The following is a 14,191-nucleotide window of genomic DNA, read 5'->3' as shown; positions in this document are numbered from 1 at the left end:
CTGTGTGGCCCCACCTAAGTTCCTTAACCTCTCTGAGCCTCAGTCTGTTCTGAGGGTTCAGGGGGGAAAGGAAAGCTTCCAACAGCCTGGGAAATGGGGAGGAGTGGGGGTGGGGGCTCCGTGAATGTGTGCAGAAGCAGACACCTGCAGTGATGCGGGAGCTGTTGAAGTCAAGCCTGAGGAAGGGAGGAAGACCCTTCTCCAGGGCGGCAGACAGCTGTTCTCGAGCTTCATTTCAGATCTGGGTAAAGGGAGATGGGCTAAAACTGTAGTTCGCAGGAGTTAGTTAAGTTAGAGCAGAAAAGCTATACCAATGGGGGGGGGGGTGGCTGGTGCGGAGAGGGGTGGTGAGTAATCAAGACAGGCTGTGGAATCTCCTGAGGAGGGGAGGCGGGAGCCCTAACTCTTGAGACAAGGGTGCGGGGTGCTTTACAGTGACAGGGGACAGATGGAGTGACCCCTGGGGTGTCCTGATGGCCGGGGAACAGGGACGCTGAGCGGCCAGAGAGTGTGGAGCCATTGGGCATCCAATGCCCAGTGTCTGGGTTCATTCAGCCGCAGCCTTGCCAAGTGTGCAGGAGGATCACAGCCACTTCCAAGTGGCTTTGGCGCCCACCCCCAACTCCCTCTGGAGCGCAGCTCCCCTCTCCCCTAGGCCCTGAGCTCTCCCTACGTCTCACCGGCCCTTGGCTCCGCTCTGCGCCTAATCAAACAACCCCGAATGCCGAAAACTCAATGTTTATTTTATTTTATTTTTTTGCACACTTGCATAACTCCCTGACAAGCCACGCCAGGCGTTGGGCTTTTTGTTTGGTTTTATTTTGTTGCATTTAGGGGAAACGAGAGAGAGAGAGAGAGAGAGAGAGAGAGAGAGAGAGAGAGAGTCACACAAACCACCCAGCCCTAGAAGATGTCTTTGGCCTGACCGTGGGCTCGGGTTTCCTGCCTGAGGAAAAGTCTGCGGGAGTTGGGGGGCCTCACCACTAGGCTGAGGAATGAGTAAGGGAAGAAAGCCACCTGGGTCAAGGAAGATAATGAATTAGAACCATGTGACAATAATAAAGGGCATTTCTTGTGCACCTACTATATGCCAAGCCCTGGGCTTTGCATCTATGTTCTGTTGCCTAATTTCGCAAGCCCCTTTACTGTCTTCCTTTTCTCCTTTTCTTATAAATGTGAATTCTGAGCCTCAGAAACATCAAGCAATTTGCTCAGAGACATATGACCTGTAAGTGGCCAGCCCGGTTCCCATTATGCTAAATGACTTGTAATTTCCCTGAGAGAGCCTGAGCTGCCCTGAGTTTGCATATGTTGTTCATTCTGCCAAGAAATGCCTTTTTCTCTGACCCTTCTCCAATCATCCTTCAAAATGCCTACAGGGAGTCTCACCCGGCCACCTTGCACATCGGGCCCTGGACCTTGTGTGGACCTGTCCTGCACTCATCACTGGCCTGTGATTGCCTGTCCTGCTGCGCTGCGAGCCTCTCATGGGTGAAAAGTGTGTCTGATTCATCCCTGCGATTCCCAGCACCATGGACGTACCTAACTGATGTGGGGTGAGCTGAAGCCCCAGGTGGTTGTGACTGTACCTTTTGTAGATCCTGATCAGCTCACTCAGATGATGTCACAGGTCATTGTCATTCCTTACCTAAACCAAGGTCACCATGAGAAGACCTAAGGTCAGTGGATCCAAGCCTGCGCAGTGGTTCCTAGAGAAGAGCTAAATTCCTTATGGTGTATGTCATCCTTTTCCAGGTGAGACCTATTCTCCCACTTGGGTTGTCATTTGACCAGTATACTTCCAGCGACAAGTAGTAGGAGACTAGCTCCAGATAGCTTAGACGGCAGGGTGGTTTGTTATCTCACGTACCAGGAAGGGCAGAGATAGGAATGATCCAGCAGCTCAGCAACCATATCGAGAATCAGAGTCTCGGGCACCTGGGTGGCTCAGCAATTGAGCGTCTGCCTTTGGCTCAGGGCATGATCCCGGGGGCCCTGGATGGAGTCCCACGTCGGGCTCCCTGCATGGAGCCTGCTTCTCCCTCTGCCTGTGTCTCTGCCTCTCTCTCCATGCATCTCTCATAAATAGATACATAAAATCTTAAAAAAAAAATCAGATTCTCTCCTATATTCTCATTCTACCATCCTCAATCTCCCAGCTACTGCCCTCCCGATCGCAAGGTGGCTGCAGCTGCTCTGGGCTCTGCATCTTCACCGAACAGGTCTGGCAGTCTCCTTTTTTAAAGAGTTAATTGGCATTTAAAAATGGTTAAGGTGCTAAATTCTGTTATAGATATCTGCCACAATTAAAAAAAATTTTTTTAAGAAGCTCACAGCATCACATGAATGAATGAATGTGGTGAATGAATCAATTGCAGACAAGAAGGATGCTGCGGCTAGGATTAGTGTGCACCAGTCACAATTACACGGGGAAGAGCGTTCAGAGATAAAAGCAGGGCTCTGCTGCCCTGAGGAAGGGAAAGTGGGCTTTGGGGTGGGCAAAGTGGGCTTTGGAATGATCATCACTGTCACTCAAAAAAAAAAAAAAAAAAGCTGACTTTGTTATCGTCAGTTTATCGCAGAGTCCCCTGCACCCTAGTCTCCTTGATTGTGTTATTCTCTGAGACCTTGTCATACTCTTCCATGGAGCAATATAGGATAAAGGCTGATGGCACGGACACTGGCGTTAGCCCTGAGTTCCAAGGTCATTTCTACCTCCCAGCTAGCTCAGTGCCCTTGGGAAAATCGCTTTACCTCCCTGAGGCTCAGTTCCTTTATCTGTCAAATGGGTATAGGAGCAATATCGACACCAGCCTTCTCATGGGGATAGCATAGGGCGAGGCATTCAGGGAGCATCACACGGTGCCGGGGACCACAGTACTTAGTACGAGCTGGCTCTTAAAATGAGCTAGACATTTGTCCTTTCCTTCATTAAATATTAACTGAGTATGATCTGTATCCCAGGGGCCAGGCTGGGAACAAAGGGCAGAGAAATGAACAGCACATTGTCTGTCTTCCTAGGAGCTGCAGGTCTCGGGGAGAGACGGGGCGTATAGGACGAGGAGGGTGGGCCCAGAGGCTTGATGCGCTGCAGTGCCCTTGGAGGCCCCAAGTGGTTCTGCTGTGCAGAGATTTAGGATGAGAGGGGTGGGAGCAGGGCAGTACAGGAGATCTTTCCAGAAGAGCCTTGTGTGTCAAGCCAAAGAGCAGGGACTTTACCTCGAGGGCAGCGCACAGGCCCTAGGGTTTGTGACCTGCGTGAGAGGCAGGTTCGGGGCTGCCCGGCAGCTCTGTGAGGGCTGAGATTGAAGGGGGGGATGAGAGGGGATCGTTGCAAAGAGCATGAGGCTGCTTTGCTCCCCGGTCCCCCTCAACGTCCCTTCCAGAGGGCGGCCTATGTCCCCCAGGAGCTGGGACACCAGAAGCGCACCTTCTCTGATGCTCCACCTCGTGTGGCAGAGATGGGGCTCCCCTCACACACGCCTGGGACATGCAGCCCCCATCCCGCTGGGCCTGGAAAAACCACTCATTCTTCCCCGGGAGGAGTGGGGAGCCTATGCCATTGCCTCCCTCCCCCACCCCGATCTTCCTTCCACATCCCTCACAACGCCCCCCAATCTTTCTACCTCCCTCCTCTCCTCACCTAAGGCACCTGCCGCACACCTTGTGGGGCCTGCTTCGCTCACACAGGACGTGGACAGCAGGCTCCAGGTCCTCCTCTCCATAGCATCACCCCCGGGGCCTCCTTGTCCATGTCAGAGCCACTTTCACCCCCTGGCCCGTGGGGACAGCACTGGTCTTGCCCACTCCACTCCAGCCTCCCACTCACACGGCCGATCCCTCTTGGCCTCCAACGGCTCCATCGCTGAGACCACAGACTCTAAGACCCCCAGACCCCCGCCACCACCGCCTTCTGCTCCAGACCTCTCGCTCCCTTCCTCCTAATTCAGGTCCTCGACACTTGGCCCACTCAGTAATGACTTTGGGCGCTGGCCTTGCCCCTGAGTCTCAAAAGCGTAGCAAACCCCCTGCCTCTCCCCGTGGAGCTCCGCAGGACAATCCCCCAACTCCCTGGGGTGGTGTCGCTGCAGATCCACAGCCAGGCTCCACTGGGCCTCGGCCACTGGTGTTGACCCCTCAAAGCCCCCCAAGGCCCCTCCCTCATCAAGACAGCTGGGACAAGCCAGGGGACTCCTTCGATTTCCTTCTGCTGACACTAAACTCGTGATCCCTGCTCAGAACCTCTTTCTCCCCAGATTCCCCCTTCGTGGTAAACAGCAGTGAACCTGATAAACAGGAAACTGGGGTTTGTTTTCCTGCTCACCCCTCTCCCCTCCCACACCCACTCCATTGGCAAATCCTGTTGGATCTACCTCTGGACCATCCCCAATCCGGGGTCCTGCTCACCTCGCTGCGCTGCTTACCTGGACGATGGGCAGCACCCCCAACTGTCTCCCCTGCTTCTGCTCCCCCCACCTCCCCCACCAGCCCAGGCTTCGCACAGTAGCCAGAGAAAAATCTTAAAAATTATCAGGCAGATCCCATCACTCACAACCCTGCTTAAACCTTCCAGTGATTTTCCATTGTCCTTGGAATCAAATCCAAACACCATCCCTTATAAGGCCGCATCCCTCCGGCTTCATCTGTCTCCTCTCTCGGCTCCAGCCTCACTGGGCTTCTTTCAAGTCTTTGACCACTTCCTCGTCTCAGGGCCTTTGCACAGCTCTTCAGATGGGCAGCTTCAGCATCCCTTTGTCGGAAGGGCCACCCTGACCTCTCCATCTCAGGAGCTCCCCCGTCCTTCCTGACCACGGCCTCCTTTCGGTTCTGTTGGGTCAGTGTGTTGGGTAATTATCTCCCCGCTGGCTCCCCTCCCAGCCTCGAGTTCCAAATACCCGGTGCCTGCGTGTGATAGACCCTCCTCGCCCTGCAGGACCCTCTGCTAAGGTCACCAACAAGCTCTGAGTCGCCACATTCTGCAACTCCTTTGTCTTCCTTCTTCTCCAGGTCTCTGCAACTCTTGACATCCCCCCCCTTCTTGGAATGTTTCTCTCCACCATCCTGGTTCCAGTTCCTTGTCCCTCTGCCCACCTCCCCTCCAGGCCCTAACCGTCAGCAGGTGCACGGTTACTCCTGGCCCTCTGCCCTTCCCTTCAACCATGCATAATACAGATAAAAAGCACAATAGCCAACAGTAAGAGAAGCAAATGTGATGGTCAAGTTTATACGTCAACTTGGGCAGGCCGTTACAGACATCCTTCTAGATGCTTCTGGGAAGGTAGTTTTTAGATGAGATTAACATTTGAAAAAAAAATTTTGAGTCTATGGACCCTGAGTAAAGCAGATGACCCTCCATGGTGTGGGTGGACCTCAACCAATCAGTTGAAGGCCACCAGGGAACCAAGACTGACGTCCTCTGAACATGAAAAATTCTTCCAGCAGATGCCCTTTGGACTCCTACTGCAGCCCCAGGTCTTCCTCAGATCTCCAACCCTACCCTACAGATTTTGGACTTGCTAAACCTCCACAGTCATAAGACAAGTCCTACACACACACACTCCTGGTTCTATCTCTGGGAGCTCGAATACAGTAAGCAATAACTAAATGTAACTAACACCCTCCTAAACTCCTCCCCTGGACGAGGTTACTCTCATAGGTCCAAGCCCGTTGGGCCTGAGAGTCCAGATACCCAGGTCTTAGTCTGGAGTCTGGGGGGATGATCCCATCCAAGACCCCGTCTTGCTCATGTCAATAAACAGCAGCTCCAACTGCCCAACTGTACCACGTAAACCCCCAGAGGCTTGGCTGGCATCTCCTTTACTCCCCAGGTCTGAACCATCAGCAAGCGGCTTCCCTGCCACCTCCAGAGGGTCTCCCGGATGCACATGTTGGGCGCCATGTGCTCTGCCAACACCCTGCTCCAGCCGCAGCCAAGGTCACCGCCTGCTGGTGCTGTCTCCCACCTTCCCTCCTGCCCCCCAATCCTCCCCGTGGCATCTGTGTTATGCTAAATCGAATCATAGCACTCGCTGTAGTTTCTAGGGCTGCTGTTAGAATCGCCACCAACTCAGTGGCTCCAGACACACTCATGTCTCATCCTACAGTGCTAGAGGTCAGAAGTCTGAGGTGGGTTATGGGGGCTGCGTGCCTCTTCCACCTTCCAGAGGCCACCCACATGCCGGGCTCGTGGGTCCTCCTTGCGTCCCTTTGACCTTCGCTCCAGTCATCACCTCTCCATCCTCCCCCCTCCCATGTATAAGGACCCTTGTGATTATTCGGGCCCACCTGGATGCCCCAGGAGACTGTCCCTCTCTCAAGATCCTTAACATATGTGCAGGTTTTGGGGATTCAGATACAGACATCTTGGGGGGGTGTCTAGGACAGCTCCTAAATCCTCCCAATGGGTCCTCGCTGCACGTAGAGTTAGAGGCGAACATCCTTACCCCTGCACTTCACAAACCCTCCCAGGGCCCATCCCTTACTCACCTACTCTGCCGTGGCAGCCACATCACTGTCCCCTGTGGGGGCCGGACACACTTTCCCTTCTTCCTGCAATGTTCTTCAGCTCCTCTCATCATTCAGGCCTCTGCCCAAATGTCATCTCTTCAGAGAGCCTTTCTCTAGTCCAAAGTAGATGAATTCGAATTCATCATGTTGAATTATTTTTCCTCATCGCCCTCAATCTCTGCCTGATGTTCTCTTGTCGATGATTTATTTGTTGGCTGTTCATCTCTCCCATTTGAACGCAGACATCCTCACAGCTAGGGCCCTGTCGCGCCAGGGTCACTGGCTCTGTAACTCAACTAGTATTCATGAGCCTTGGTCTCCTCATTTTCCCAATAATCATACTTTCAGTCTCATCAGCTTCTTTTTTTTAAGATTTTATTTATTTATTTATTTATTTATTTATTTATTTATTTATTTATTTGAAAGAGAGAAAGAAGAGAGGCAGAGGAAGAGGAAGAGAGGATCCTCAAACAGACTCCCTGCTGAGCCCAGAGCCTGATGTGGGGCTCCATCCCACCACCTCGAGATCATGACCTGAGCTGAAATCAAGAGTTGGACACTTAACCTCTTAAGCCACCCAGGCGCCACATCGTCACCTTGTTTTGAGAAGTAAATGGGGTAATGGTAGCTGCCACGTTTTGCTGCCTCTAATGAGTCAAGCCCTGCCCTGGGAACTTTACGCATAACACAGAACGTGCATGTCTTAGTTCAAGGCCATCGGCAGCGAGCCAGCTCAGGGAAAAGGAGGTTTATCGTAAGGCTGCAACCCATGATCTGCAAGCATCCAAAGAGAAGAAACAAAAATAAGAGAGTCGGGCTGCTTCCCGGGGACCAAAGAGGCTATCGTGCCCCATGGCTCCCTCTATGAGGCCGCTGGTCCATCGTCACCGATCTGTCCATGCAACTGTGCCTTCTCTTGGAAGACCAGCTCCTTCTGCGTACATGTGGCCACTCGCAGCACAACACAGCCTCAACTCCTTGCTGCCTCCCAGAGCAGCTGCCCAGGACCTGTTCTGTCTCCCAGGGCCCCCAGGCCATTCGGGGGCATCCGACTGCCCTGAAGAGAGTCCATCATCAGGCCTTGTGCCGTCACCTGTAGACGGGATGATGCGGTCCTGCGGCTGGGCTGAGTGACTGTGGATGATGGCCTCTCCTAAAGAAAGAAGAATCGTCACTAGGCAGGCACCCCCAAAACACAGCTGCCGGGACGCAGAGCACCTGTCACATTGCAGCATGCAGTGCGTCCTCTTCCAGAACTCTCCCCTTCCCACCTCCCTTCCATTAGCCGGGCCCATCGTTCCCGGGCTTCCTAATACATCTGTCTCCAGCCTGGTTCTCTTATCTTCACTCCCGTCACTACCAGAAGCTGCCCGCCTTGTCTTCAAATTCAGCTTGGAGAAAGCCACATTCCTCTTCCCCCCAAACTGGCTCGTGTCCCCAGTTCTCTAGTCCCTGACCCAGCCCGACTCTAAACCCTGCATCTCCCTTCGCCCATCTCAGGGTCTCGGAAGGAGCGCCTGCCTTCCTGCCCCCAGCCCCAGGCGCAGAGCCGGCTCCTCCTGACCCCTGGTCTTCATCACCCCAGACTGAGTGTCCACAGTGACCCATGGCTGGGGAGCGCAAAGTGGCGAAGCCCGGTGCCCTGGAGCCAGACAGGTCCGGGCTCAAGTGCCGGCGCTGCTTGTCCATTTTGTCTCTTAAACTTGACAAATTCGGTTTCCTTATGCGTAAAATGCTAATAATTATAGTTCTCGCCTTATAGGGTCATTGTGAGGACTGATACAATTCACGTAAAGCAGGCATATGCGTATTTTCTCAGTGATTGATTAGATTCTAGCAATGTGCCAGGAATACGACGATAAGTAGGACGCAGTCCCTGGATTTAAGAAACCTGAAGTTTCCTGCGTCACTCACGACAATAGCTTTTTGACTTCCTGCCGATCTGTCCATGCAATTGTGCCTTCTGGCCCTCCTGGCAATACACGAGCCGTTCATTATGCTGTATAACATTAGTTATACTTAACTGGTCCCAATTATAAGAGCAATGATGATTATTTAGAAAACATATAGGAGAATTAGAATGGCCCTTAATCCCCTCTTTGTGGTAGAACTTGGTCCTTCCGGGTGTGCTGTTTTGCTACAATTATGTCACTCATAACATACACTTTGTATCGATTGTCATTTTGCAAGTATTGGGCTAGGCCATTAAAGGTCCTTTGAAATATCATTTTGAACAGAGTCTGTAGGAGGGACGCCCGGGTGGCTCAGCGGTTGATCATCTGCCTTCGGCTCAGAATGTGATCCTGGGGGTCCCGGGATCGAGTCCCACATCGGGCTCCCCGCATGGAGCCTGGGTCTCCCTCCCTCTCTGTGTCTCTCATAAATAAATAAAATCTTAAAAAAAAAAAAAAAAGAATCTGTAGGCAAAGCTATGAATGTAACGACACATACTTGCCCCTCTTCCACTGTTAGCCACTTGGGAGGGTTTTGCCCCCGTGACAAATAATGCACAACGGAGAGGTTACTCCACAGGCTCTGCCGCAGGAGGCCGGGTGTTTTATTCCTGCGATTCCCTTCATGCTCACGACAATGCTGGGAGGAGATATTATTATCCTCACTGGAAAGGTCAAGGAAACTGGGTTTGATCATCCCGGCTGCGACCCGGAGGTGCCCCAGCTGCTGATGACACACCCTAGGTTTGGATCCGCAACTGTGTGTGTGTAGACGACCACCCAGCTCCACCCTATCAGTACCATAGACGTGTCCTCCTCCTTCTCCTTCTCCTTCTCCTTCTCCTTCTCCTTCTCCTTCTCCTTCTCCTTCTCCTTCTCCTTCTTCTTCTTTCATTGCTGGCATGAGTGCTTTGAAGGCTCTCCATCCGTATTGCCAACGCACTTTCCAGCACCAGGCTGTGCCTATCACATAGCAGGTGCCTGGGACATACTGAACTGACAAAGGAAAAGGTGGCAAGTGTTTGTCTTTCTCATCATATCACCTACACTAGGTATTCTCTTTAAAGAAAAAAAACGGGCAGCCCAGGTGGCTCAGCGGTTTAGCACCGCCTTCAGCCCAGGGTGTGATCCTAGAGACCTGGGATCGAGTCCCATGTCGGGCTCCCTGCATGGAGCCTGCTTCTCCCTCTGCCTGTGTCTCTGCCTCTCTCTCTCTGTGTGTCTCTTATGAATAAATAAATAAAATCTTTAAAAAATAAAGAAAGAAAAAAATAAAGAAAAAAAAACTTAGCCAATTCGACAGTCAGAAATGCTATCACTGCTTTAACTTGCATTTCTTTGATGAAAGTCTCTTATTTCTCTCCTGTGAATTTTGTATGTGTATCCTTTCCCCATTAATCTACTGGGATCTTTGCAGAGGTTCCTCCCCCAGCCCCATTAAGTATGTTTAAGACTGTTATATGGCAAGAGTATCAATTATCTGCTTATCTTAGTCATTGCAACTATTTCCCTCCGCCTCTTACTGGCCCTTCACCTCAGATTATGGTATTTTGGTCCTGCGTGTGCATCCCTTTGCTTGGTTAGGCCGTGAGTCTCGAAAAGCAGCCACCAACTGCACCTCAAACTTTTCCTGTACCTCTCAGATCCTTGTCAGGAGCCTGAGCACAAAGCAGGTCTCTAATAAATCATTCTTCAGGGTCACATGACATGCCGTGTGCTTTGTGGACACTCTCACTTCTTTGGATCAAAGGCTCCCCGCCCAGGGAAGGGATTACCATTTCCATTTCGCTGATGAGGCACAGAGAGGCTAAGTGACCTGCCCATGAGCGTGTCGATGGTCAGTGGCCAGGCCTGGACCTGAATTCAAGCCGCCCATCCCTACATCCATGCTTCCTGGAAAGCCCAAAGCAACAACTTCAACAACTGGCAGCTGGTCCGGGCCCCCCAATCCCTTTTTCTTGCAAGTTAGACTCACAGCTTCAGCTCTGTTGTTTCTCCCAGTGTGCATGACTCGTGTGTGCGTGTGTGTTTGGCGCATGGGATGAGGGGAAGGAATGAAGCGAGGAAGAGAACTGAGCCGAGAATGGATCGTGGAATGCCAAACCAGAGAGTCAGACTTTGTCCTGTCGACGAAGGGATGCTCAGATTCTCCACCCACGTCCCCACCCCTCCCAGAAAGCAAGGGCCAGCCCCACCCAGACCCCAGGGCCCCCCAGTCCAGAGGCCTGAGACCTTGGGCATGTGAGGTAGCAGAGCTGGACCAACCTCAGGACCACCTCGTCATCAGTGCTCCTCCACTGCACAGAGGAGGGAAACGAGCCCAGCAAGAGCAGGTGACTTGCCCAAGGTCACACTGCAGCTTACAGACCGGAGGCCAGGCATCCCAACCCCGAGCCGGAGCCCCCATCTCCTACTCACTCAGCGTCTCCAAGCAAAAGCAGGGTGTCTGTAAGGAGCCGGGGTAAAGCTCTCACTCGTCTCTCACTCATTTCATTTACTCTACTCGTGTGTACGAAGCACTTACTATCTACCAACTTCTGATCTAAAACCGAACAAAACTAGACAACAATGGCAAACAAAACAGACTTGGTCCCTGCCCTTGAGGGCAATCGGGAGGAGGAGAGGGACCAGTAGTGTAGCGGGTCCAATTCAGGGGAGTGAAGCTCCCTTGGGGATGAATCGGAGGTAGGGTAGACAAGCCATTGAGGTTCCTGAAGAAAGTGACCCTCAGCTGGGACCAGAGAGCACAAGCTGGAGAGGCCAAGAGTAGAAGGGGAAGGTCTACATCGAGGGCAAGAGCCCGGGGGAGGTCCTGGGGCTGAAGGTAAGTTATCATCAGAGACCCCCAACAAGAGGCAGATGCCTGAGCGTACGCCCAAGGGGGAGCAACAAGAGATGATGCTGTAGGGGTGCCTGGGTGCCTCAGGTCACGATCCCAAGATTCTGGGATTGAGCCCCATGTTGGGCTCTCTGCTCCACGGAGAGCCTGCTTCTCCCTCTCCATCTGCTCCTCTTCTCCCACCCACCTGTGCTCTGTCTCAAATAAATAAATAAAATATTTAAGAGAGAGAGAGAGAGATGCTGGGGGGACGGGCAGGTGGCCCGAGTCTGGGTGCATGAAGGCTTATGCCTGCCCCTCCTCCTGGCAGGGGTCACCCAGAGCAGGCCACACAGCTCATTGGGTTCAGATGCTGTGGCCCCTGGACCCTGGAGAGGGGACCACAGACAGCCCCTCACCCTCCCACGGAGTGAGCCCTCGGTTCAGTTCAGTCAAGCCCCCCCAGGGCAGTTCAAGGCCTGAGCAAGCTCAGGTTTGGGGGAAAAGGGTGTTGGTGGAGGCAGAGGCTGGATGGGGCAGGTGTGGGAGTTGGGGGGAGCTCCTCCGAGGAGAATGAACCTGTCCGATGTGACATGCATGTCTGGATCTGCATGCTTGTCGCTGGGGCGTTGGGGAGGGGTGTCCACCTGATGTCTGCGACAGGACTGCAGCCGTGCGGATGTGAACCTGTGTCAGTGTGTCCCTGCACATTTGCCATGGGAACCACATGTGTGTGTTTATACACATGGGAATCAATGGCTATGGGCACCGTGCTTGCACCAGCGTGCGTGTATGTGTGTGACTGTGTATGTTTGACTGCGTGCGTGCTCTCACTTAACTCTACATCTGACGTCGCCCCTCTTCATCTGGGAGTGGGGGCGAGGGTTAGGATTTGCTAAGTCCCAGCCCAAGCACCACTCCCTGGCCCTGGTGCCCGGCCCCAGCTGCCCGCTCTGTGTGGCACTCCTACCCGGTGGCACCAGGCCTAAAGCTGACCCCTCCAGGCTCCTTCGTGCAGCCTTCCCAGGACCCTGTTTAGCCTGCAAAGAGTTGGGCCTTGACGCAGAAGCAACTCAGGCTCACGTACACACACATACATACATACCCAACACACACACAGGCACGTGCACACATGCATGAGTGCAAATATCCACATGCATGCATGCCCTCTGGACGCTGGTCAGAGAGACAGAAAGAACCAGCCAGGTCACAGTGTGCCCCCCGAGGCCCCGGCCTGCGTCCTGCAGCCGGCACCCCACGTGCAGCCCATATGCAGCGGGTGCCCAGGTAAGCTGGAGCTGGGGTTGGGAGAGGCCCAGCTTTCTGGATGCAGAGCATACGTGGAAGCCCTCACAGGGACACTGAGGCACGAGAACACGTGAGGATTTCTACGCGTGTCCGTGAGACACGGCCCTGTCATCTGACACACCCGGGATGGGGGCACCCAACCCGCCCAGAATAGCCGTGGTCCCCTGGGCCTGCTTAACCGTGAAGCGGACAGAGCAAGGGCTTTGCAGCCAGACAGGCCCAGCTCTGCTGCGTGACCTCGGGAGAGCCACGTAACCTCTCTGAGCTTCAGGGGAGGATGGTCATTGTACCCACCTCACAGAGTTAGGAGCCGATCACAGGTCCAAATGTGTTTATTCCACGTGTATTTCCGAGCACCTGCCATGTGCCGGGCACCGCGATAGGCACTGGGGGTTACTGACCAAATCCCGAGAGAAATCTCAGCCCTCGTGGGGTTAGGTTCCAGTGTGTACAGAGTGACACGTGCATCGTCCCGAAGCAATGCCTGGCACACAGTGGGGACTCGATAGACGCTTCCTTCTCGCCCTTTCCTCCGACCTGCTATTATTTCCGAGGTGAGGAGCAAGGCAGGAGCCCCTCTCGCTCTGTCTCCTCCCTTGGCCATTCTTGGCTCCAGTGCACACTCCTGCAGAAGCCTTCTTCAAGGGCAGGAATGGGGTGGGAAGGGCTGTGGACCTTGCAGGTGTGCAGGAGTTAAAAGCACAGTGGTTGCCGGGGCTGCCCTTGGCCTTGGGGTGGGGAGTGGGAGAAGGGTTCTGTCCTGGCTGCCCCCAGCCCCCATGGCCGGGAGGAGAGGTCCCCATCACGGGCCTCTGGGCAGCTCCAAGCATCACCAGCACCCCTGGCCACCCAGCAGCACCCCTCTTTTCCCAGGGGCCTATGGTCCCTAGGGTTCAGGGGATCGACAGGAAAACCGTAAGAGCCAGAAAAGGCTCCTTGAGAGACATGCTGCCCCTCCTCCCCCAAGCAGGACGCTGCCCTCCTGAGGAGAAGGCCCAAATGGGAGTGGTTGCCAAAGCAGAGAATTCCCAAGGTCACAGCCTGCCCTGGAGTGGGCTCGGGTCACCTGGTTTCAGGATTGAGTCAACAAGCTTTTACTGAGCACCTACTTAGGAGCAGGTGCTTGGGTGGCCACGTCCTCAGAGGGTCCCCTCTACAAAGCCTATATCATGCCCGTCCTGCAAGGAGAGTTGGAATGTTTGGCCCCATAACACAGAGCAAGTCAGTGGCTGAGAGGATGGGACCCTGGGTCTGTTCGAACTCCAGGGACAGAGGAGAGGGGAAGGCGGAGGCCTCGGTTGGCCTAAAAGCCCAGAGTATGAGCAGGGAAGGGAGGGCCTCCAAGTTGGGGCCCCCAACGATCATGTGTGCTGAGCTCGCTGCTGGGAAAGGGGGTCCCCACGGCTCTGGGTCCATAGAGATCTAACAAGGAAAATCCACCTGCTTTGGAGGTCTGGGCTGGGGGAGCGGGGTCAGCTCAGGGGAAGCCGAGGGGTCCGGTGGGCCCTGGAGACCCCCGCTCCTTGCTCTCCGGTCCTCGGAGCTCCTCAGCCCCACCGCAGCCCACCACGACGCCGATGCCTGCCCACCCAGGAGCCTGGGGAGC

This window comes from Canis lupus, chromosome 13, assembly GCF_048164855.1.
Source record: "Canis lupus baileyi chromosome 13, mCanLup2.hap1, whole genome shotgun sequence".
NCBI classification, from domain to species: domain Eukaryota; kingdom Metazoa; phylum Chordata; class Mammalia; order Carnivora; family Canidae; genus Canis; species Canis lupus.
Note: the sequence above shows the minus strand (reverse complement) of the source record.